Source organism: Mus caroli, unplaced genomic scaffold (assembly GCF_978045245.1).
Source record: "Mus caroli unplaced genomic scaffold, Mus_caroli_1 scaffold_5, whole genome shotgun sequence".
NCBI lineage: Eukaryota > Metazoa > Chordata > Mammalia > Rodentia > Muridae > Mus > Mus caroli.
The window spans coordinates 26458753-26485155 of NW_028227260.1; the positions used below are offsets into that span (position 1 = coordinate 26458753).

General features: G+C 43.3%; 1 protein-coding gene across 11 annotated transcripts in view; it reads right to left on the reverse strand.

The window, feature by feature from the left end:
• Pak3 (p21 (RAC1) activated kinase 3) overlaps positions 1–26403 on the reverse strand; it is a 283410-nt gene that overhangs the window by 106241 nt on the left and 150766 nt on the right. For 3 of the 11 annotated variants that reach the window (XM_085837995.1, XM_085837994.1, XM_085837989.1), the window contains exons 1-4: positions 25153–25393; positions 23923–24033; positions 18318–18464; positions 17187–17399 (exon numbers count right to left, since the gene is read on the reverse strand). The exons of 2 other annotated variants lie outside the window; for them this stretch is intronic. The gene's annotated coding sequence lies outside the window, so the exon portion shown is untranslated. Of the gene's footprint in view, positions 1–17186; positions 17400–18317; positions 18468–23922; positions 24034–25152; positions 25394–26403 lie in introns of those variants that run through there. 6 more of the 11 variants (XM_029473394.2, XM_029473395.2, XM_085837990.1 and 3 more) reach the window with 5 other exon arrangements.

Consider the following 26403-nt stretch of genomic DNA (forward strand, 5'->3'; position numbering starts at 1 on the left):
TATCCTGAAAGTCTCCTATACCCTCCCCATACCTTGCTCCCCAACCCATCCACTCCTGCTTCCTGGCCCTGGCATTCCCCTGTACTGGGGCATATAATCTTCGCAAGACGAAGGGCCTCTCCTCCCAATAATGACTGACTAGGCCATCTTCTGCTACATATGAAACTACAAACATGAGGTCTGGGGGTACTGGTTAGTTTATATTGTTGTTCCTCCTATAGGATTGCAGACCCCTTCAACTCCTTGGGTACTTTCTCTAGCTCCTCCATTGGGGGCCCTGTGTTCCATCCAATAGATGATTGTGAGCATCCACTTCTGTATTTGCCAGGCACTGGCATAGCCTTACAAGAGACAGCTATATCAGGTTCCTGTCAGCAAAATCTTGCTGGCATATGCAATATTGTCTGGGTTTGGTGGCTGCCAGATGTTCCTTAATAGAGGAATGGATACAGATAATGTGGTACATTTACATAATGGAGTACTACTCAGCAATTAAAAACAATGAATTTATGAAATTCTTAGGCAAATGGATGGACCTGGAGGATATCATCCTGAGTGAGGTAACCCAATCACAAAAGAACTCACATGATATGCACTCACTGATGAGTGGATATTAGCCCAGAAACTTAGAATACCCAAGATACAATTTGCAAAACACATGAAACTCAAGAAGGATGAAGACCAATGTGTGGATACTTCATTCCTCCTTAGAATGGGGAACAAAATACCCATGGAGGGAGTTACAGAGACAAAATTTGGAGCTGAAACGGAAGGAAGGACCATAACACTCATATTAAAGGAAAAAAGAAATGGGTTTTGGCGAGCAAAACTGCAGATGAAACAGAAGCAGAGTTTGGTGCAAAGAAAGTGAGTTAGGCCTAAGGATGAACCAGTAAGGAGTTTCCAAATTCGTCCTCAGGAATATCTACTATGGCTTAGAATGTATCATAACAAATATACTGTGGATAAGGAGAAGGAATCTGGTTTCTCATAATAAATATACACAGATATGTGAAATGATGTTCATCTTAGAATATCCCAGCTCCTTTGAAAGTGATCCTAGCAACTTCTCTATGGTGTATCTGTCAAAGTATTATCAAACATCCATTAGCTAGGCTGAAGATCTTGAGCAGATCACCTACAAATACCTACACCTTTTTATTCATAGCTTAATAAGGATCTTAAGTTATAAGGATATATATATATATGTATATATATGCATATATATATATATATATATATATATATATATATATATATGGGAACAAAAGAGTCTTAAACCATTGCCTTTAAGAGGAAACCACATCAGTTAGTGCTTTATCTTTGTTAACCTGAGGTTGAACTCATTTCAAGAAAACTTGGGACAAAACCAGACTTTTCCTCAAAACCCTTTGAGGAAAAGAATATTATGACTTTACTAATAAAAGCCCCTAAGTACACCATCTGTTTACACTCTCATTTATTTAACAAGCCTTTATCAGTTCTGTATTTCACAGGAATCATGCTAGGTGATATGCATAAATAAATAAGTACATAGCTCTAAGTAAGGTTAGAATGCTCAGTCAGTGGCTATATTTATCTTTAAACACATACCAAATGTATAGACAATGATGTAACTTTCAGACAAATAATGGCATATAATTATTAGATGTTATTCTTAAATCCACAGCTCACATTTACACCTCCATGCCAACAACCTTCTGATGTCTATAGTATGGCATCGGATATAGGGAAAATACAGAGATGGGCCATGACCAGTTCTTGTCTTCATGGAAGTTAGACAGTAGGTATACAATGAATATTGTGATTACAATCCAGATAGGCAAAAGATGCTTCAGAAGGAAGAAAGAACCAGAAATGTTAATGTCCTCAAAGGAGTCAAGAGAATGAATAGGGTCTGACTAGTGTGTAATGAAAGAGTTAATGACTGGACACCTGAACTCTCCATGAACTCTTCAGCTCAGAGTTCTCTTACCCCTCCCATCCAGAGATAGTTCCCGGAGCACTCCTGAACTTTTTACCCCAAGGTACTCCCTCCCAATTGGAAACTGCTCCAGGAACATTTTTTAGATAAGGGGTCTCCTGGAAAAAACCTAGTCCTACCCCTCCCAACTGAAGACTATGCCAAGAACATTTTTGAGATAGGGGCCTCCTGGTACTGTCCCAGAATGTTCCAATAGATCGAGTACATTGCCAAACGACCCCTTGGTTATGTAAAGCCCCTTGGCAGAACACCTTGGTGACGTAAAACTTGTACTTTTCCCTTGGCTATTTCCTATAAAAGCCTGTGAAAAGTTTGGGCTAATTGCCGAATCTCCTCTGCGAGTTTCGACCCCAGATATCTGGTATATGTGCTTTTTATGTTCTTTCTTGTCATTGCTATATTAAATCTTACTCTCTATACATCTTAAGTTCGGTCTCAGTGTCTTCTTGGGTGCGCGGCTGACCCGAGGCTTGAGTAAGTGCCTCCCTTTGGGAGTTTTGGAGTCTTTCATTTGGTGCGTTGGCCGGGAATCAGCGCGTTTACCCAGAAGTCCTGGACCCGCTCAGAAGTAAGATTTACTGTTCTGCTTTGGTCTGGTGTCTGTGTTCTGTTAATTTCTGAGAGGCCAGGAAGGCCATTCTGTATGAGCGATCGCTGTTTCGGTTTTGCAGACGCTCAGTGTGCAATGTGCACAGTGAGACCGCGCTCCGGGTAGGAGCGTAGGGTGTGGACAAAAGACAGACGTGTCCAGGAGGTGTCCACCGTCTGTGCGCCCTGGGAGACGTCCCAGGAGGACAAGGGGAGGACTAAGGACGCTTAGTGGACCCCTCTGGAGACCGGGTGGGTTCGAGTCCCACCTCGTGCTCCAGGTTGCGAGATCGTGGGTTCGAGTCCCACCTCGTGCTTTGGTTTTTTCTTTTGTCTAAGTCTCGTGTCTGCTCTCGTGTCTGCTATTATTCTAGAAATGGGACAATCTGCTGGGTGTGTAGGTGTGGAACTGCTGCATTTGTGTATTCTGAGATTGTGGGTTTATTCTGACAGTGGCTGTGAGAGGACGACTGTCTATGGCCTCACGGTCCGCACCCCAAAAGAGATGTTCCAAGGGAGACCCTGGAAGGAGTGCCCAGGGTACAGAACAGTCAAAAAGACCTGGCTGTTGCCTGGCAGAGTGAAAGAGAGAGAGTGTTCCCTCTGCCAGAGCGGGAGTGAATGTGGAATCCCACCCCTATCAGGAAAAGGAGTCAATGTAGAATCCGACCCCGTCAGAAAAAAGTGTTTGGCTGGTTGTGTAAGTCCAGGCGTGGACGAGTGTGCTTGTTTGTGGCCACATGACAAGACTGTGTGTGTGTGTGTGTGTTAACCCTTTGTCGACTGTAGACTTGGACTGACGTCAGGACAGAATTAGTCAGCAATGGTTTTAAAAAGGAAAAAAAAGAGAAAAAGAACCATCAGGCCGGTCTTGCCCACCGCGCTCTCGGCGAGGCAGTGCCAGCGGCTCGCAGCGGGCGGGCAGTGCCGGCCGGCCTGGCTGCGGGGCCATCGTGGGGCAAGACCAGCTGCCACCGGCCGACAGGGGCAGCACACGGTCCGCACTCGGCTGGGGAGCCCCAGGCTGCTCAAAAGAGCTCTGAAATGCAGAGCTGGGCTAAAGATTTCCGGCTTTGGTGGCGCAGTTAGGGCTTTGATAGCAGCAGTGGTGCTGAGGTTCTGGCTTCTGCAGGCACGGCAGAAGCAGAGGCTGTCTGTGCCCCGAGTTGTGAAATGCTGATAGTGAGTGCAGCGGCCTGCCGGCCCCCGCCTGCCGGTCCCAGAGTGGCCGTGAAGCCTGCCACAGCTGGGGAGGGGCCGACTACAGCCGCCGTCCCTCCTTTGGCCCCCCCAGAGTCTACCCGCACTCCCTTGTGCCTGCCTGACTGCGTGCTCCCTCCCCAAAGACAGTGCAGAGAGCACAGGGCGTCTATCAGGTAGTTAAATAGTTAAATTGCTGCCTCTGCCTGCCTGCCAGCGTTTGTTTGCCACCCCCAGGAGTTTACGCTGCATTCCGGCGCGCAGCGGAGACTCGGCACTGGGCTCTTCACGTCAAAGGATTTGTTTTCAGCCTTTGCCTGCCTCTTGGGTGGGAAAAAGGTTCATTCTCCTGCCCCCTGTATCCTGTCTCTTGTTAACAAAAAAAAAATTGTGTTCATTTTGAAATATCAGTGGTCTGATGTGAAAACTGCACTCCCTTCTCTGCCCCATGTGTTTTCTCTTCTCAGGCACTGCCCTGAGCTGTGTGAGTTTGTTCTAAGCTCCGGTGAGGGAGACATACAAGGTAAGGAGCACCTGACTGCCAGGCTCTGTTGAGGGTCTCATGTCTGTGGGACTAGAAAATGTCCCATTAATCTGACCTAGGTTATGAAAAGTTACAAAAGTTAAGAGAAAGATAGAGGTCTGCAAAGAAGAATTGAGAGCAAAGCTTCAGCAGACTCAAAAGAAATAGGTTAACAGTAAAAAGAGGTAAACTATGAAAAAGTTAAGTGACAGAATATAGATGTAATAATTAGATCCATTGCAGTTAAGAAACAGGAGCAAAGAGAGATAAATGACAAAGATTAGAACTTAGCACAGTGATACTTGCTAATAATACTAGCACTTAGAGATGATCTGTAGGAAATAGGGAGCCAGAAAATTTTCAAAAAAGATAAGAGAAATGAAATGCTGGTCACAAAAGTCAGGGAGACTAGAAAACTTAGTACCTGGCAACAAAAGCAAGCCTTTGGCTAAAGATCAAAGTGTTTACTGTCCTAACAAAAAGAAGAAGAGCCCCCCCTCAAGACAAAACCCTTCACCTGTTTGTGGCTGAAAGTAAAGAGATAGCAGAAGGGGTGCTAACACAGAAGCTGAGTCCTTAAAAGAGACTGTGTTTTCATATTCCTCCACTAACCAATGCAAAGCAAGTTTAAAAGGTTCCTGGACACTGCAGGCCTTTGCAGACTGTGGATTCCAGGTTTTGCTGAATTAAAAAGATGAACAGCCCTTCGTATAAGAAATAAAGAACAACCTTGGATGGCCTTGGATGCTATTGAGACTGCCCTAATGTTGTCCCCAACTTTGGGACTCCTAAATGTGACTGAGAACAAAAGTATTGCCAAAGAGGTTCTTACTCAGAAATTGGGACCCTAAAAGACCAGTGGCACTTGAAAAATTAGACCTGGTGACTGAGGGATGGCCTGCTTGTCTGTACATAGTGGCTTCTGGTCAGAGACACATGATTCAATTGTTTCCCTGGCTGATGGACACATTATTAGAGCTTTTTTTGACAGAACAAGTGACTTTTGCTTCCCCTGCTAACCTGCTGAGTCTTCACCTACTCATCGAAGGAACTTTGGCTCAGAAGGCTGAACTCCTGGCGCTAACCCAAGCCCTGCGGTTGGCTGAAGGCAGAGACATCAAAGACAAAGAAAAAATTCTGGCCCTCCTAGAAGCTCCTGAATGAACTGGGTGAGTTGGGATATCGGGTATCGGCTAAGAAAGCTCAGCTATGTCGTACCGAGGTGCCGACGACGGAAAGCGGTGGCTCACCGAAGCCAAGGAAAAGGCTGTGATGCTGATCCCAACCCCCCCAACCCCCACCACCCCGCGCCACGTGAGTTTCTGGGAACGGTGGGCTTTTGCAGATTCTGGACTAAAGAAAAAGTCCCATTCACCTGGACTGAGGAACACCAGAAAGCCTTTGACAGCATAAAGGCAGCCTTGCTTGCAGCCCCCGCTCTGGCTTTGCCAGATCTGACTAAGCCTTTTACCCTACACGGATGGCAGTAGCCTCATGGTTAAAGGTAAGCGGAAGGCGGGGACAGCAGTGCAGCAGTGGACAAAAAGCAGGTGATCTAGGCCAGCAGCTTCCCTAAAGAGACTTCAGCCCAAAAAGCTGAACTTGTGGTTTTGATACAAGCTTTATAAATGACACTGACAGCGGGTATGCTTTTGCCACTGTATGGAACAATATGCAGACAAAGAAAGCTGTTGACATCTGCAGAAAAAGACGTTCTCAATATGGATAAATGATACTGCTCACATAGTCATCAAGAAGACTATTAAAGAAAATTTTTTTTTCAAGGTTCAGAGTGCCAAAAGCAATAGTTGCCCAGGTAAGTCAGGGTGTGGCCAAGCATTTAGAGGTCAAATAAAAATTACATTGTGTGTATAGACCTCAGAGCTCAGGATAGATAAAAATTAGTTTAAAACTCTAAGACAGACCTTGACAAAATTAATCGTGGAGACTGGCATGGACTTGGTGTTCCTTCCCTATGTCCTATCTCTTGATTCAGTTTTACTCTGTTTAAGATCCTTTATGAAACTCCTATGCCCATCATAGTCTCAAATGATGTGTTTAAACCTATGTTGTTAATAATGCTCTGTATGCTAAGTTAAAAGGGCTTGCAGGTGATACAGAAAAAAGTCTGGTCACAACTGGTTACAGTGAACGAGCTGGATATCCCAAGGACATCTCACCAGTTCCAGCCAGAGATCTGATCTACGTGCACCTGCGCCATGCCCAGACCCTAACTAAATTAGTTATTGAGACTGGCGGTAAAGACTGGGTGACCCTCCTTCCCTTTGTGCTTCTCAGAGTCCGAAACACACCTGGACGTTTTACTTCTTTGACTGAGTCTAGCAGGATATTGGATCCCTGTGTTGACTCTTTCTCACCCTCTGCTCTGTTTACCCATTTAAAGGCCTTGGAGGTTGTCAGAACACAGATCTGGGACCAGATCAAAGAAGCTCATGCACCTGAGACTACAGCAGTTCGGTCCTTGTCAGATGACATCGCACCGGCACTCTTGAGCCTCGGTGGAAAGGACCATATCTGATACTGTTAACAACTCCACGCCTCCCACGTCAAGAAGGCCCCTAGCCAGGGTAGAGGCAACCATGAAGACAACTGGACGGTGGCAACTACTGACAATCCTCTTAAACTTCGCTTGTGTCGTGGGGGCCACCCTAAGCCTAGGGAACGACAACCCTCTTGCCCCGATTCAACAGTCATGGGAAGTGCTTAATGGGGAGGGAAACATTGTATGGGCAATCACTGCAGCACATCCCCCTTGGACTTGGTGGCCTGATCTCACACCTGACATTTGTAAGTTAGTAGCAAGATCTCCCAATTGGGACCTCCCTGACCATACTGATCTTAGTAACCCACCCCCTGAACAGCGGTGTGTTTCAGGTGGAATAGGGAACATGTATGGGTGTTCAGGGCAGTTCTACCGGGCTAATCTTAGAGCTGCACAGTTTTATGTTTGCCCTGGTCAGGGTCAAAACAAAGAGCTTCAACAAAAATGTGGGGGGGCATCAGATTATTTCTGTGGCAAATGGACATGTGAAACGACAGGGGATGCCTACTGGAAGCCTTCCTCTGACTGGGATCTAATCACGGTAAAACGAGGTAGTGGTTATGATAAGCCATATCAAGGAGAAAGAGATCCCCATAAATATCCAAACTATGGCGACCTCCATCCAGATGAGGCCGCCATAGGAGCTTATGGGTGTGCTACTGAAAACAGCCCCCCAGGACCATGCAAAGGTAAATACTGCAACCCCCTACTTATAAAATTCACTGAAAAAGGAAAACAAAATCGTTTAAGTTGGCTTAAAGGAAATAAGTGGGGTTGGCGTGTATCCAGTCCACCGAGAGACCCTGGGTTCATTTTTACAATCAGGCTGACTGTGACAGAACAGGGTCCCCCAATAGTACCAGCTCCCCCACAAGTCCCGGCTGTACCAGCTCCACCAACTCCACAGCCCAGAACAGTGAGACCTTCCCTATCGACCTTAGTTTCCCCACCGCCCCTAGATACAAAAAGCCGTCTGGTCAGTCTAGTTCAAGGAGCTTTTTTAGTGTTAAATAGGACTAATCCTAATATGACTCAATCATGTTGGTTATGCTATGACTCTAGGCCCCCTTATTATGAAGGAATTGCTCAGATCAGGACTTATAATACTACTTCAGATCATTCTCAATGCCTTTGGGGAAAAAACAGAAAGCTGACTCTGGAAGCAGTTTCAGGAAGTGGACTCTGTTTAGGCCAGGCACCTCAGGATAAACGGCACCTTTGTAATCAGACCCAGAACATCCAGCCTAGCAAAAGTGGTCAGTATCTGGTGCCTCCCATAGACACAGTATGGGCTTGCAATACCGGTCTCACTCCTTGTGTATCTCTATCTGTTTTTAATAGTTCCAAAGACTTCTGCATTTTAGTTCAGCTTATTCCTAGACTCCTGTATCATGATGATAACTCCTTTTTAAATAAGTTTGATCATCGGGTCCGTTGGAGAAGAGAGCCCATTACCTTAACCTTGGCAGTACTTTTGGGATTGGGAGTAGCAGCAGGAGTAGGTACAGGGACCGCTGCCTTAATTCAGACCCCCCAATACTATGAAGAATTACGTACAGCTATGGACATTGATATTAGAACTATAGAACAGTCTATAACTAAATTAGAAGAATCTTTAACTTCCCTGTCTGAAGTAGTGCTGCAAAATAGAAGGGGATTAGACTTATTATTCCTTAAAGAAGGAGGACTTTGTGCTGCCCTAAAAGAAGAATGTTGTTTTTATGTTGATCATTCAGGAGTAATCAAAGACTCTATGGCCAGACTTAGAGAACGCCTAGATATGCGTAAAAGAGAGAGAGAAAGCCAACAAGGATGGTTCGAAAGCTGGTTTAATAAGTCCCCTTGGCTTACCACTCTCCTCTCCACCATAGCAGGACCCTTAATTATACTTATGCTTTTGCTTATTTTTGGCCCCTGCATTCTTAATAAGTTAGTGGCTTTTATCAGAGAAAGAATAAATGCAGTGCAGGTTATGATATTAAGGCAACAATATCGGGTCCTTCAGGAAGCCGGTACCCAGCTCTAAGATTAGAGCTTGTCCCTAAAAGAAGGGGGGAATGAAAGAGTTAATGACTGGACACCTGAACTCTCCATGAACTCTTCAGCTCAGAGTTCTCTTACCCCTCCCATCCAGAGATAGTTCCCGGAGCACTCCTGAACTTTTTACCCCAAGGTACCCCCTCCCAATTGGAAACTGCTCCAGGAACATTTTTTAGATAAGGGGTCTCCTGGAAAAAACCTAGTCCTACCCCTCCCAACTGAAGACTATGCCAAGAACATTTTTGAGATAGGGGCCTCCTGGTACTGTCCCAGAATGTTCCAATAGATCGAGTACATTGCCAAACGACCCCTTGGTTATGTAAAGCCCCTTGGCAGAACACCTTGGTGACGTAAAACTTGTACTTTTCCCTTGGCTATTTCCTATAAAAGCCTGTGAAAAGTTTGGGCTAATTGCCGAATCTCCTCTGCGAGTTTCGACCCCAGATATCTGGTATATGTGCTTTTTATGTTCTTTCTTGTCATTGCTATATTAAATCTTACTCTCTATACATCTTAAGTTCGGTCTCAGTGTCTTCTTGGGTGCGCGGCTGACCCGAGGCTTGAGTAAGTGCCTCCCTTTGGGAGTTTTGGAGTCTTTCAGTAAGAGCTGAGCAGATTTTGAAAAATAGGAATCAACATGTTGTCAAAAGATTCAATAACATATTCTAACAAATGAGTAGTCTCAGCACATTAGCTTATTTTTTCTCTGCTTTGGGTACTTGTTTCTACTGAGCTGAATGATATTGGTGGTACATGAGAAAGAAGAAATGTCAAAACTGTGTAAAAAGCAGTATTTGAAAGTCTAGCCGGGCAGTGGTGGTGCACGCCTTTAATCCCAGCACGTGGGAGGCAGAGGCAGGCTGATTTCTGAGTTCGAGGCCAGCCTGGTCTACAGAGTGACTTCCAGGGCAGTCATGGCTATACAGAGAAATCCTGTCTCAAAAGAAAATAAAAGTCTAAGAGCTAGGACTCTGTTTCTAGAAAACAGCTACAAAAAAGAAAATGGTAGGGACTTACACAAAACGTTTTAGTACTGGATACATATATAAATGAACAGAGCAGACATCTGGGAAAATGTTAGTAACACATAATTCCTGTTCTTTTGTTTTAGCTTTAAAGACTAAATGGTGTCATTTTATGTGGCTTTCATTGGGAGATAGCTGTTCAGTTAGTAGATCTTTTTATAACCCTAAAAGAATTCTCTCTGCGGAGAGAAAACAGATTGATTGCGGTTCTTAGTTCTGGATTATTCTACAATGCTTAGGAAATCATTAAATATTCACAAATCTATTAATTCATTGAGCATTTCCACCACATCTGTTCTATGCCAAGCTATACAGAGGATACTTGGGAAGGACAGAAGAAAATGGCTAGCTAATACTGTCTAGATGAACAAGGAACACCACTGCCCCCTTGAAGATCCTTGAAAGGACAGTCATGACTGTTGAGTTCAAGGATGAAAACAGGTTGTTACTGAAGGAGGGGATAAGGAAAGAAGATTCACAGAGGAAGTCTACTTAAATTAAATTGGGGAGAATAACCAAATCACAGGAAAGGCAAGCTTCAGGCACAAAGAACTATATGTGTTAATGCCCAGAGGTGATCAGAGAAAGAAGGGGAAACAAAGTATGTAGAGACAAATTAAGAAAGGTCTTTTATGCTTTTCTATTTGGTTTGGCCTCTTTCTGCCTGCACAAAAACATTTCAAGTCCTGGAATGGCACAATTAAGCTGTATTTTAGAACTAATACCCAGGTGCCAATGTGGTGATTTCCAATTGAAGATAAGACTGTTTAAAACTTTTTTCAGGTAATAAAAAACTGAATAATGAAGTATGATCAAGGGATAGGAAGCACAGGTAATACAGAAAAAGGAAGGCAGGAGACAAGAGGTTTCAGGAGAGATGGCAACTATTTTGGAAACTGAACTGAATTTGGTATGAGGCTAACACATGTGATCATACTAGTGTTCTTCTACACAGCAGCCACTGAGCTATCAGAAATAAATGTACTCTTAGGAATAAGAAATTATCCTCACATTTTAGGCCAGTAGAATATCTCTTTTAATGAGTTTTTAAAAATGCATCTAAAATTGCATACAGGCTCTTCTGATAAAGACAATAATTCTAGAAAGACAAAACACAAACATCTCAAATGCACAACTATAGAAGACCCAAAACAGTGACACACTGGAAATCTCAATAGAAGTGAATCTAGAAATGTCTATGTGGAAGCAAGACAAATATTTAAATGTTTAAACATCTTGCTCTTGAACTCACAAGTAAGAAAAAGTAGAGATAACATTTGAACAATTACCACAATGAAAGCATAGTTATGACACATTGGTTTGGCTTGTGGAATTATTCCAAGAGCAACTGGACGTATGCATTCAAGACTTTATCTTGGAGGCCATCAGTATGAAGAAACTACCCAGAAAGAGCATAGAGCAATAGAAAAGAGGAGACCTCTGGGGAACACCAATGTTGCAGATCTGTAACAGGGAGAAGAGCCTGGGATCATAGAAAAAGGTCAGAGAGGTGAATTGTATGAGGTCAAAGAAATTAAGATGAGAATGCTTCAAGCCGAATGTATTGATCATGATGCAAAGTTACAGATAGGTCAGAAATGTTCCTTTTTATACCCTAGCCTTTCTGCAAAGTCAACCTAGTTTGCTTTCTTGTTATTTTCACATTAGAAACAAAATGTCCAACTGCTTCTACAAGTCTCTGGATACACTTGGATATATTTTGAGAATTCTAACACCCTGCAGTCTGTTGTTATTGGAACAACATGGAAGACACAACAGATTACACATCAAGAAGCATTCTTCTTGGCTGTTACCACTGTGGCTATTAATACTCTATCCTGTTCTGAAGAACACTATAATGATGTTACATTGGTTTCAGTCTTGTATTATGCTGGGCATTGTGTAATATACACAGTCGGTTTCAGATAATAGATAAACCATTGCTCATCTATTTTCCATGGGAAGGAATAATTTCTGTTCAAGTAGTTCCCATTTGGTAACTGTAGCACCATAAAAATTTTCACGTGAAAACGCAAATATTCATTCTAGTCTAGATCCCCTTAGTTTACACTATTGATAGTGCTCTATACATTGCTTGGTTCCTCTGTAGCTACATCTTTATAGATGTAGAAAACATCATCAGAAACATGTAAAGATACAGTATTCTACATGTAGACAGTGATTCAAAATAATTGAAGATGTCCTATTACTGCTGCATAATTCAAAGCTATAAATACAATTACTATTATTCATGGAGATCCTGTCATATCCCAGGTACTCTGCTTAAAAGTTACTCATATATAAGTTTGTATAACTTGTATTTATGAAATTTTAGTATTATTTCTATCTGAAAGATGAAGAAATCATTGACATTCAGAAACATTAAGTCACTTGTCCAAAGCCATATATCTAGTAAACTCAAGATGAAGACTTGACAACTCCATGTCTGTGACTCTGAAACCTATATTCTGATTTTTAATTTTGTGTTCTCTCTTGCACCCACTGGGGGATCAGCTCAGGGATTCATAAATACTAGACAAGCACCCTACCACCAAGCTATGTCTCAGGTCCCTGTGTTCTTTTTTTTTTCTTTTTCTTTTTTTGGTTTTTGAGACAGGGTTTCTCTGTGTAGTCCTGGCTGTCCTGGAATTCACTTTGTAGACCAGGCTGGCCTCGAACTCAGAAATCTGCCTGCCTCTGCCTCCTGAGTGCTGGGATTAAAGGTGTGTGCCACCACAGCTAGCACACTTTTTTCCCCCTGTGTCTTCAGCCACGCAAAGCTTCCAAGGCTTTAGTCTCAGGGAATCACTCTTTGCTTGCTCGTGAATGTCTTTACATTTTCAAAGTAAGTGAACTGTGCTTCCACTGTGGTATGTGAGGTAAAATCTTGGAGAAGAGCAAATGTTCTATCTACAAAAGAGGCATCCAGTATTAGAGGGGGCAGAAGTTTCTTCCACATTATCTCCTCCCTTACTTTCATTCATAGCAAATGAAGAAGGTGCCGCCATTGAAGGCTCGAAGCACTTATATCATTATAGCACATGCACATGGACAAGAAACTGATGAGGTGGCAAGCCACACATTCCCTGGTGGAGCAGGGATTGAGGAAACTAAAGGGTAGTCATAGTTTTCAATTGTCCCCTTGAGTAGGCATAACACTGACAGCTGGCTTTTGGCTAAGCTAAAATAAAAGGTTCAAAATGAGTCAAGTAAGTTGAGTGAACCTCAGGCTTTGGCTGCAACGGCTTTTGCTCCACACCATTTCTCTGCTGTCTGGGAATTCTAGCCCTTTGATGGTTCCTTTCAAAGGCAATGGAAAGATAATAATAGAATCTATCACGTGTATGTTTACTATTGACAGACACTGAACTGTTTTTTTAAAGTATCTATCACATTTCATCTTCATAAAAAATCCATTTTACAGATAAAGACACTATTAGGAGGGCTTAGTACTCAAACTAGGTTGCACTTTTAGAAAGTGGCTAAACAAGGATTCAAATGCTGGTCTTACTGATGCCTATGTCTGTCCTCCTAATGGCTTATTCATTAAAAAAAATATGAGAATTTCCAAAGTTATAGAATAACACAAGTTCTGGAGATTCAATATTATTACTAAGCAACTGTTGTTAAATTGATGCGAATCCAGGCTTAAAACTTCAGTTCTTCCCATACACTGTACCAATGGCCTATGGTGAGTTTCAGTTATCAACAATGACCTATCAAATGTAAAACTGCCAGGCTGTTTCTCAAATGCCGTCTTCAAAAGGAGGTGGCAACTTAATCTTGATTAAGTACAATGATCTCATTAAGGCTTGTAGCTCTTTCTCTACCTTATGCCCAGTGACAGAGAACTTGATTACACAATTGTCTGGAAAGATGGCACAGCCCAGTGTTGAGCAAGATGTCTATGAGAAAGTTTATGTTGGCAAGTGGCTTCCTTAAATCATTTCTGGGTCTTTAAGTCTTTTACAAACTAAAGACCACTAGATGACCCAATAAAGATACCCCTGATTCCAAGCTTGAAGATTGTTACCTTTTATGACTGTTTCATGAACAAATGAAAAAAAAGTAATTCAAAGGCACAGATATTTGAATCTTTCTCTGGCGCTGACACTATGTGGAGCCTACAGAATTCTAAGGAAGAGGGACAGACTAGAACTGTACTGATAACATGGCCCCACCTAGCTTTTCCTTTTAGTTCCTTAATTGGGTCACAGAAGTAGTTCTTCTAGGCTTAGCCTTCTGCCATTAGGAATTTTTAAAAAGTACTATGATGGGACTTACTCTGTCCAAGACATTTTCAACTTAATGGTGGAGTCAGGGGGTTGCCTGATGTTCCTGAGTGAAGATATGCCACATAGATATTACTTCACACCCACTTTGTGCTCCGCACCATATCAAGTGGTGGTACAGACATTATTTGACACTCACTTGTGCCCAGAAAGACTCCAGTGGAGGAAGCCATGCACAAATGAGATTACTGTGGGCTTTTCTCATGTTTGTAAATCTCTAGATCCAAGTTCATGTTCCTCCGGCTCATTTCTGGGCCTGTGTTTCTTTCAACTCTCTTAGAAGATCTGCAATCTGTCTCCAGTGTAAGGAACTTCCATCAGCTTATCTTTACCTACGCCTACAGAGAAACCTCCTCTGGGGACTTGTTAGTAACAGCTGTTGAAATTTCAGCGGGGTCTACATATGTGTGGGCAGACTCACAGTAGAAACGTATGTTATCATCCAACTATCTCATTAACCTTTTCTTTCCCTTTCTTCCTCTTTTTAATGAAGCAGAGGTGGATGTTATTAAAATGTATTTTTAGCATACACTTTAAGCACAGGGTTAATTGAAAGAGGAATACACAGGGTACCCATACATCTAAGTGTGGGTACAGGTTTCTCAAAGAGAGAATTGCCTTCTAGTCCTCTGTAGAATGAAGTGTTCCAGGTTAACAGAGTATTAATATATGTGGGTAGATGTGCCGTGCCTAAGTGAAGCAGATCTGCCCTTTCCATGTGTATAGCCAACAACAATTTTATATCATAAACATAAACATAAACATAAATGTGCTATTATTCATGGCCCAGCATTAAGGAAATAGATTTTTCCCTTATCCTCTTCTGAGGAAAAGAGATAAGAGATTTTCTACAAATAATCACACCACTCAAAGCTCACCACTGTTGTGTGGGATTGGTTAATGTTGTCTTAGACTATACACTACTGAGAAAGTGTGTAACTACAAAAATGTCAATTTGTGAATGCACATAAGACTTTCAGAACAATATGTCTGAAGTTGAATGTGCGGGTGGGTTGCTGTCAGTACTTGTGAATCAATGTGGATAGATGGGAGTTACTGTGCTTCTAGTGGAGAGGAATCGCTGTTCAGTGCCAGGGTGGAGACACATATTATCAATGTTCCCAGAGAAGAAGCTGAGAGTGTGGAGAAGTTTACTGGGGAGTATGGGAATGCTCAGGCATATGGGTCAAAATGAGTAAGTGTATCTATCAAAGAGTTTTAGTGCGAATGTGGTAGGGTGAAAAATGAATGAGTGTAAATATCAATAACTGACATGTGTGGTGTTAAAGACTACCTGTGTAAGTACATGTATGTATCTATGTGAACTGACTAGTGCAATATAAATTACCCGTGCATTGTGGAGCATACCAGTAAAATGCATACTAGTAACTATGAGCACTGCACATGTCATTATATGTATGTACCCTTGTATGATATATGTAACAGTGTAAGGGTACACCCATATGAGACTAGGAGAGTGGAAATGTGTGCAAGGACTAGTATGTGGTAAGTATAAGAGTGTTTGTGTGAAAACGCGTGATGGCATGAATAGGTATTGTTATGTAAGAGTGTATAGGAGAGTTATTATGTGTTCAAAAGAATGAGTGGAAATGTGTAATTTGCAATGTGTAGTTCTGAAAGTGAGAGTGCATATTTAAAAATGCATGAGTGCAAATACATGGCTATGCATTAAGTGTGTCTGTATTTATAATTTTGTATGAGTAATGAAGGAGAATATGTACATGCCAATATGCATCTCTTTGTACATATCTGTACATAGATGATGGTGTAAAAGGAGAAATGATGACACCAGGTGAACATGACTGTATTTGTAGAAAAAATGTAATGTATATTTCAGGTTGTGTGTCTGAAAGCATAGTATTGAACAGGATGATTAGATACCAGGGTGAAAAGAAAGTTCTTGAGTGTAAATATGGGCAAAATGTCTGCCTCCATGTCTAAGTGTGAGTCTTTGTGCATATCAGTGAAAGCAGACCTGTCAGTGGGATAGAGCAGGAGAGTGTAATAGTTCAAAAGTATACAAGGATGAGTGGGTGATACTGTCTAGATTGCTATGCTCTTTATATACGAATAGGATGAGGATGTGTGTATACCTCTGTGTACCACAGTTGTGTGTGACTGTGAGGAAAAAAATGACCATATCAGTGCAAACATGCTAGAGAATATAACACTGTTGTATTGTATATGGCTATGACTATGAAAAGAAGTTTGAGTTGGGCAAGGGGAAAGGTAGGGTATATCTGGGCACAAAGTGTTTGATTTATATAAGTGTGTTAGGAAGGGTATATATTATCATATTGCTTACCTGTATAATGTAAGTAGATATAAAAGTGTGTGAAAATATTGAGGAATACAAAACCATGAGTAGGTGGGAACATTCAAGTGGGGTAAGGTGTATGTGTTGTATCATAAAGAAAATGTGAATTTTTGAATAAATCTATTCAGCTGTGTGTAATCGGCTTGTAAATATGCTTATATATGAGAGAGAGGTAAGAATGATAAGTGAGGGGGAACCTGGGAAGGGACATGACTCAGTAAGTACTGAATAACATTGAAGGCTAGGAACCTCTCCAGAAAATGTCTTTCCTCCCCAGATAGACATGTTGTTCTAGTTCTAGACTTACCGAGCTCCTCCCAACCTCTATAATGGAGATGACAAACAATGCTTATAAATTCAGAAAGAGAAGTATGAATTAGTTGAGAAAAAAAAAACTCCTTTGCAAAGTGCCTAGCTCAGTGTTGGCAACAATAGATAGTAAATAAAACTTCTTATTGTAGCTGGCATAGAAATCCTAGAAGAGATGCTCAGGCACACTTATCAATATTACCAGTTCTAGTTACCTTCTGTCAGTCAAAGTCTATAGAGGATCCTGGACCACTATAGGTTTCTAGAAAGGCGAATTTCTAGAAAGCTGAATGCATCCGTATCGGCAAGGCTGTAATATCATACCTTCAATTCCATGGCTGAAACTCTGGTGCTTTCCTTTCATGAGAGTGCATCACATAAACTCCTGCTGCTGAGATACAGTTCTACCATCTTCTAGGCCCAGGGTGTGCTCAGAGTCAAAGAGAAATGGCTTACATAGTCTTGGCTTGTTTGTCTACTTGAAATTCTTTGGTGGTGGGAATGTTGACTTGGGCAACAGGATAGATACCTAAGCAGCTGACAAAGACACAGAGAGACTCAGGAACATCAAATCCTAACTAGCCATCTAAGCTGCAGGGTATAGTATAGAAGAGCAGGTGAAGAAGGCAACAGAGGAAGCTACTGTGATGGCCTGTGGGGCAGACAGAGAGAAGGGCAGATGACAGGCATGCACAGAGGAAGAGAGACAGGCCCCATGTGTAAAGCTGCTTATACAGGACAGTAAAGACCTGTAAGACTAAAGACATGTCCTTGGTAATCTAGTTTCTCTGTTTAGAGAAATACTCCAAGAACTCCTCAAGGAATGATGTATGATGAGAGGAAAGCAATGCATGCTACAGACAATGCCTGCTACAGACAATGCCTGCTACAGACAATGCCTGCTACAGACAATGCATGCTAGAGAGCTAGGGGAGGGCATCTGCCTTTGCTGCCTGGTTAGGTGGGAAGGGAGAGGGAGGGTTCCGCCAAATTTTAGTCCCAGAAGCAAGGAAGTGTGGGTTGGGTACATTTGACTAGGAAGACCAAATTACGATTATGGGGCAGTGGGAACTACAGGATCTGATTGGAGGATGGGACAGTATCTGATTGAAGGTTTTCTGACATGTGGCTGAAAAGACACTCAGATGTCAAGAAAGGAGAAAAAGAAAATGACAGTTTGATGGGGAGCATTTTCAGGTGCTTGACATTTGCAAAGGACTTGCCAATGACTGTTATGTTGTTTCTCCTCCTCACCTCAAAATGTAGGTTAAGGCTGTCATTCGGATATTAGGGCTGGAGGAACCAAGAGACAAAGGATAGCTATAATAGACTGAACACCCCAGAAAGAAGGGTCATAATGTGAGGCCTAATGTGGGGTCCGAATTCAGATAAGTAAGCAAGTTTTATTTGGATCTCAAATACCCCAATCTCCATGCCCTGAAATTCATTGCTCACCTCACATAGCCACCATTGCAGGATCTCAGCAGAGGTGAATGTGGCCTGTGAGACTGGGCTGGGCTGCCTTGAGCTCTGACTGACTCAGTGCTGTACACACCAGTTATCACATGATGCAAAGATTCAGCTGCTCTTTCTTGGAGGAGCCTGCTGAGAAAAGCATTGTGGGAAATACTGAACCCTTTCTACAGCTGCCACTACTCCCTCATCTTACCCTCATATGTGTTAGGCTCCTGCATGTGTATACACACACACACACACACACACACACACACACACACACACACTCAGAGAGAAAGAGAGAGAGAGAGAGAGAGACAGACAGACAGACAGACAGACAGACAGACAGACAGGGAAACAAAGACAGAGAAACAGAGACAGAGAGAGGGAGGGGGAGAGAGGGGGAGTAGAGTATTTCAGATAATCACTTAAGAAGACTAGTGAATCAGAAAGGTAAGATATGTGAAAACATATTGTCCCATAAGCTTTTGAAAAGAGTATTGAGCTGGGAATTAGGAGTTGAAAGTACAGACTAATAGCCTCACTATTCTGGGCCTATTTCTTATCAACTATAGAAGATCTGCTTCTCTTGTCATTTTGGACACATATTAGGAGGGCTAAGTTAAATAAGATGCATGTGAAAAATGCCCACAACTTTCAGAATTAAGGGTAAATTTGCACTTACCAGAGATGGCACAATCCAGTGCATAAGCTGTCAATAGAGGTAACTAGACTGAGACTGTCTAGCAACCTACCACTCCTATACAGTTTTTTCACCCCTCAATTCTGAGTCTCCACCTCCATCTCAACTCCTTCAGCCACCAACCTCTTTCTTTCCATAGGTATCTGGAGAAAGAGTCTCTCTGGCAAGAACGTGCCGAGTTTCCTACTGCCTCACAGCTGTGAAGTTTCTAAACCTCTGACCGTAACTGCAACTTTTGGCCTCTTCAAAGAAATGTTTTCCACAGCTTGTGACAAATTTTGCCAAACACAAACGATTTGTGGTTATTTGGGGGATGATGTACCTTGTTCGCCTCACAGAGGTTTCTGTGTCTAATTGTGATGGAAATGGACTCTCCTCTCTCTCTCTCTCTCTCTCTCTCTCTCTCTCTCTCTCTCTCTCTCTCTCTCTCTCTCTCTCTCTCTCTCTCTCCCTTTCTCTTTGCTCTTCCCCCATCTCATTGTGGAGCTGAAATCTAGAACCATGTTGTCATGCGTCTGAGGCAGTCACTCTTACCATGAAGCTAAACCTTCTGCCAGAGAAGGCTCTTTTTAACCCCTCTAGTTTCTGCTTTTCCCCCCATCACTTGATCCTCCCCGGGGGCAGGGGGATGACCTTCCCCTTTGTAGACCTCTGAGCTCTACAACCCTTACCTACTCCCCAGCATTCCCACCCATACACACGCAACCATAGTTACCCTGCAAGGAGAACAGCACATGCCTGCTAATTCAAACAGAGCATGTCCCAGGCTAGCACCCAGTTATTAGGGTGGAAAATATAGAGTTCTAACCCAAATAGCTAAAGAGAAAGGAAAATTGAAGTCTTGGGGAGCCAAGGAAAGCCCCATGATCTCAAAATACATCTCTTATGATAAAAGAACAATGCCAGACCCTGGACAGATCACAACTGCCCCTAGCATCTCTGTGTATTTTCCCATAGGCTTCCTTATTAGCTTTCCAAATCCCTCCCACTGCATCACTGAGCAATGAGTCACCTCCTCCTTCTCTGCAGGAGCTCACATTCTTTGCAAGAAGGTGAGGTGAGGTAAGGAGGTAAGAACTGTCAGAACTGCCACAAGTGACAGGACATGAGGATGGTCAGATGTGGCCCATTCCTGATGTTGAAGAAAATTCCTGGGGAAGCAGCAACTGATTGTGGGGGGAGAGAACAAAATGCCAGAGACACTGGGAAGAGGGTGCGTGCAACAGCCTGTACTAACCAAAAATCTCCATCTTTCTAAGTTTTCCTTGGATATACCTTACTTTCCCCACATATCCCCATTTGGAGCATCAAATGGTACCTTCATGGTAGTTTGCTTTGAACCCACCAGTCGTGTAGCTTGAACCAGTGCAGAAGCAACTGGCAGGTAACCAGGTATCTACATTCCTTCCTTACTGAGAGTATCTTTTGAGTATAGCATAGTATTTTGTATATTAGCAAAAGCTGGGTCGGGTATATTTGTGCTATTCCTTGCACTGTTAAATGTATCTGTATATATGATGTGTCATACCTATACTATATTGTGTTTATACTGAACCTGCATTGTATTATATATACAATGCTGCATTTATATCATGTCAGATATGTTTATCTTGTCGATATGCACTGTATTTGTGTAATGTGGTATATGTGTTTGGATCTCTACCATGCATGGTACATGCATGTGTATATGCCGTGTGTTTAATTTGTAGTGTGCAGCACATATAGTCTATGTCACGTTGTATGTCTGTACAGAGTGGTGAGTGATGCATAGCTGCATTATACTGTTCAATTCTACTTCCTTGCCTTCTGTCTGTTACTCAGACCTCTTATTGGAAGCTGGGAGTATGGATGAACACATCTTATATATATCTAACTTCTCTTTCCTTGCCGTACTTTAGCTTTTGCCAGAATTCCTGTCTGAGGACTAAAACTATCACCTTGGGATGCAGATCAAAGGAAGTTATGAAAATTACTCTCTCTTTCCCAGAAACATTGGCAAGTGTCTTATGTAGCACTAAATATTTCTGGACTCCTGGTTCCTTTCTCAGGCCCAAAGAAGAAGAAGAAGAAAAAAAAAACATACAAGGGAGAAGAGAGTGGTACCCCTCCCTTTAAACCTGCTCACACTGGAGAAGAATGCTCTAAAGGAGGCTGCACATCCCTGACTTACTCCTTCAGTCTTGATAGAAGGAATGTGCCTTTGCTTGCCAGGAGTGAGAGCAATGTAAGAATACTGGCACCCTGGATGGAGATCATGGGATAGCAATCAAGAGCTGAGAAAAATGTTTCCAGTGCGGTCACTAGGGGGCGATATTGTGCTAACTGTCAGAGATAGTGGTCTGTTTAGGGTGCAGAATTCCAAAGAATTCACAAGGCTCAGATAGAGATGAGGGAAAAGGACTCCCCCCAGGAAGCCCCTCTTTTTCTTTATCTTTATCTTCATTCTAAACATCTTCTGTTTTGAGATTGCATTAGGGTCTTTATATACAAGGTAACATACAGAGCTTTTCTGGGGCTTATAGGTTGCCCAGCAAATACAGAATTGGGCTTCTCCTTTTCCACATGTTCTCCACTCACATGAAATATAAGTGAAATAATGCAGCTAAAAGATGAAATTTGTGGGTACCTGTTTTGTATTGGCTTTCCCTAAAGTGGAAAACACACAAAATGCAAAGAGATATTAAGGGCTATTTTCTTTTGTTGCAGGAGGTCTGTTCTTTAGAGGCTATCTTAAGTACCAAGTATAAAAGGATCCACTTCCTAAAATGTTCCTGCCAGAATAGAGAACACCTGATCTAACGTCCATCTTTTGAAGGTCAAGGAAACAGGACATTCAGCCAAGAACACCTGATTTCTGAATTTCCAAGTTCCAGGCTATCCTAGCTTTTGCCCAGCCCACCCCACAGAAAAAAATCCTTTCTCTATATTCAACCGTCTTCTACCCCAGAAAACCTTGTATTCCCCTCAGCCCTGTAAGCTTCTGGACCACTCGCCTCATGATCCAACCTCTCTGTGAAAATACATTTGAGATGACTCTTCTCTCCACCAGTAAATCATTTATTTCTTCTTGGTCTTCAAGGTCCACTTCCCCTATTTTGCTTCACCCACCCACCCCCAAGTCCCAGCTGTAGCTGTACTGTTTTACCCGCTGGTTGCATCCCCTGGGTGCAGCACAAATTGTCCAAACGTGCAGATAATTGACCGAATGTGCAAATCAGACACGGATCTATTGCATTGATTAACATTTCCAATTAAACTCCCGGTTAGGCTGTGCGTGTTAGTGACTCAAGTAATCACAAGTAAAAGCATGTGCCTTCCTACACTGCAGAGCGCGGCAGGAAGCACCACATTTCTGGGAAGAAATGGGAACACTTGACCTGGAGGTTCATTTAGTTCTCTGGCATTGCTAAATCAGATTGTAAATGTATGGCTGTTAGTTGATCTGAGGCTAGGGCTTCACACCTGAAATGGAGGACTTGGGCTCTCTATGTCGCTACGGTTACTTTTCTGCCCCCTGCTGGCAAAGCTATTTAGTGCGGATTTGGCCTGGAACTCTATCTACCCTGGCCCTGCCAAGGGAACCACCTAGCTCTTGACAGGTGTAGGTGTGGATGTGGATGCGGGGCTAAGGGGGAGCTTGGCTAAAGCTTAAGATGAGCCCCAGATGCCTAGAAAGCAGCACTTATCCTCCAGGGTGAGGGTTTTCTGCTGTCCTTGTTGGACATAAGGTCCAGGGAGCCCTGAGAAAGACTTCTTCTGTCTCTTTGTATCTCTGTCTCTTTGTCTCTCTGTCCATGTTTCTCTCTCTCTCTCTCTCTCTCTTTCTTTTCTTCCTTCCTTCCTTCTTTCGTTCTTTCTTGTCTGTTTTTGTCCTAAACCTAACTCAGCCATGTAAAACAGTCAAACTCCTGTCTCAGATACTAGTCTCTCCTGTTCTCCTTCCCATCCTTCACCCCCTCCCTCACCGTGCCCTCTCTCACCCACTATGAAAGCATTGTTTTTTGTGTGTTTGTTTGTTTAAGACTGCTCCTCGTCACATTTCTTCTCATTCCTTTGACTGAAGTTACTGGTTTCCTGAAAATGGGTTACAAAAAGGCCTGTATAATCCTTTATTGAACCATTGCTGACTTGACTAGCAAAACTTTTCCATTACCATTTCACCAGAGAAAATAGGACTCTTGAGCTCCTGGCATGATGCTGGCTTTTTATCTCCACTACAGCTCTGCTTCTACCAACTCCATTAACTTCAACCTATTCACTCCGATTTCTAGATCTGATTTCTTTTGTATTAGTCGTTCTCTTTGACCCTGTGCTTAGTCTTGCCTTTATAATAGCAGAATCTCTAATGGCAACCCCTGCCATCTTTACTCTCATTTTCCACTTTTCTCATCTATCAAATAAACCTACTACCCAGTCTCTTCCAAACCCTCAGCAAACATGTCTGCTCTGTATACCACTTCCACCTGTAAACGGAAATACCCACAACCTGTAGGAATGATCAGCACTACTATGTTCCGGGGGTCTTGTGGACCATTGCTTGCACTCTCATCATAATGTGTACTTGTCTGTTGGGAGATTTAAAGAATCTGCCTCTTACATACTGAGGTCTTTCTGGATTCTGGATTACCAATAGCCAGCTTTAACCCAGCATACCTTCTAGATTCTTTTCATGTTGTGTCTTGCACGGACACAGAGGAGTATGACATTTGTATCCAGGAAGGAAAAAAAAAAGAGGACTGTTTGGCTCTCTTCCCAGATTCCAGCCTATTAATCATCCATTTACGTCCATTACCACAGTGAGCCCCTTTACTCAAAGGTACCCGTGATTGGATGCTCAAGTGCCAAATCACACATCCTGACCAATTATAATTTTACACATGGCCCAGTGAAAACCACACTGACCTTTTATACCTGGCTCATCCTAGAACAGGGCCACAGTGCTGTCACCAACAGGAATGGACCTCCTTCTGTTCCAACACCTCAGACAGCCATACAGTTGGCCTGGATTTGAGTCTGCAAAACCATTGGGGAATGGGAGCAAAACTAACATGGCTAAGGGCTTCCCCGGTGGAAGCCACTTTTTTTTTTTAAATAGCACCGCAACCACCCCCATCAGGCTTTCCAAAGCCAAGGCACGCACCCTTCCCTCTGCTTTTACAGCCCACACAGCCCAGAAACCCCAAGAATCTAGAAATGGACTCTGGAAGGTGGGAACAAACAAACAAACAGACAAGCAAAAACCAACCCAACGGAGCCTCTGGTTATCTCTTCAGAAGAACCATCTATATCCCCCAACACCCACACTCTACCCTCAGCCACCACCTAGGGAAGGAAAGCCTGCCAGAGCCTGAATCTAAAATGTTCTGTTCACTCAGAAGTACGCCAGTCATCGTAGCAGGTCACAAACTGAGGGCAGCGTCTTCTGGGAGCTACAGAGGAAAGGGAAGGGAGGAAGCATCAAACCCAATGACCCCCACTCTCCAGATAAAGACAGGGGCCAAAGGGGGGGGGGGGGTGCCAGGCTTTTCTAAGGGCCATATTGAATCCATTCAGTCCCCACAGAAGAAGAAAAAGAAAAGGGGAGAAAAAAGGTCCTCCCGTCATTACCATCCCCCCAAAGAGAAAAGGGGAGGGGGATATTTTTTTTAAAGAAAGGAAAGCTCCCTTTTAAGAAATTTGGCACTTTTCTGTTTCAGTCAGGTTGTTCTGATGCAGACTTGGCCAGACTGCGGCCACACCCCCTCCCCTTCTCTGGAGGGCTGCTGTCAACAGTATGGCTGAGGCGGGGTGGGGGGGGGTTCAGGGGAAGATGGTAGGAGACTTACAGTCTGACATAGCTTTCAGGGCAGATTTTGCCCCAGGCGGCCCAAACCCCAGTAAGCTAACCCTGGGCTTGGCTAAGGGAAGAAGCCCAGGTCCTTCAGGACCAGCCCGGACACACCCACTCATCTGCCTGAGCAAACCCCATGAAGCACTGTGCGCTAGGTCCCAGGGCTTGGGCAATGGAGCCACGTAGAAGAGTCAAAGCTGGGACACAGCAAGAGCAGGAGGGGGACACAAGAAAGAACATCTGCCCGGCATTCTCCCCTCCCCCGAGCTAGCTCGGTACAGTACAGAAGCCGCGGGATTTACCTGCCAAGGGTCCAGCCACCCTGCCAAGACCTTTCCAGTACCTCGGAGCACGCTGGCAGTTGGGCTGGGGAGCTGCAGCCCAGCGGCCGCAGCCGCAGCCCCGGGCCCGCTCGCTCTCCCCAAGGCTCTTCTTTCACCCAATGCACTTACTCCCAGAGGGGATAAAGCTACAGCCCCCAGCATAAGACCCCAGACAGTTTGCGGCCACAGCTGCTTGCCTACTGTAGAGCCCCTCTGCTCAGCAACCGCTCCCTAGCTATGCTATGACGTCACCTGGGCTCTGCACCGTACCTAGGCCAATCAGATGGTGAGCATAAAAGTAAAATCGCCCTGAGTGGGCTACTGGGGACCAATCTTTTGTTTCCAGGCAGGAAGCGCCCTAGGAGGGGGGAGAAAGTGAAGGGGGGTGGAGAGAGGAGAGGGAAGGGAGATGGAAACTTCTACACTGTCGGGATTGTCTAAAGAGGAAGGTGGAGCCATTGAGAAAGACACCAGACAGGAGTGGAGAGGGAACATTTCATGCATCTTTCTGGCTTACAAACACTAGGCTTTGAGATGCGTTTCAGGCTAGGGAATCCATCTACTGGAGCAGACTTTCTTGAGGAAATTTGGATTTGGGACACCACCTGTCAGCCTAGCAGGTTACATAGACAAGTACGAGGGTGTGTGTGTGGGGTATGTGGCAGTGAAATTAAGAAAGGTAGCAATTTAAGCAGGATAAAAAAACAGTCTTCTGTACATGAAATATACATTTCAAAACAGGTGGCATTATGCAAAAAGGAATAATTATTCTTCCAATTGAGTACATTGATTCCACACAAATCCCCTTGCTGTCTTTTCCCTAAAACCTTTACTGATTTATCCTGTCTTTACGAGAAGCTTCAAATATTTACAGGTGTCCTAAGCCATTTAAAATCTACCCCTGAAAAGCATCACTTCCTCCCAAATCCATACTCCCTAGAATTTTGGCAGATCATACAAATTATGTCAAATCTCGCCAATGAGACAATAGGCTGCACAATAGATGTATGTTTGAACTACAATGATGTAAAAATTGCCTCCCAACACAGAAGGGAGGGAGCATAAAATTGTAATGGTTAGCTTAATGTCCTGGGATTATAGGCTATATTGTTCTCTACTTTTCAACTTTTTGTAAATAAAGATAAGTGTATCCTTGTAAAAGTAAATAGCCAAAATGAATAGTGACTCTTTCTGATGCCCCTTTAATTTTCTCAACACTGCATAAGAACC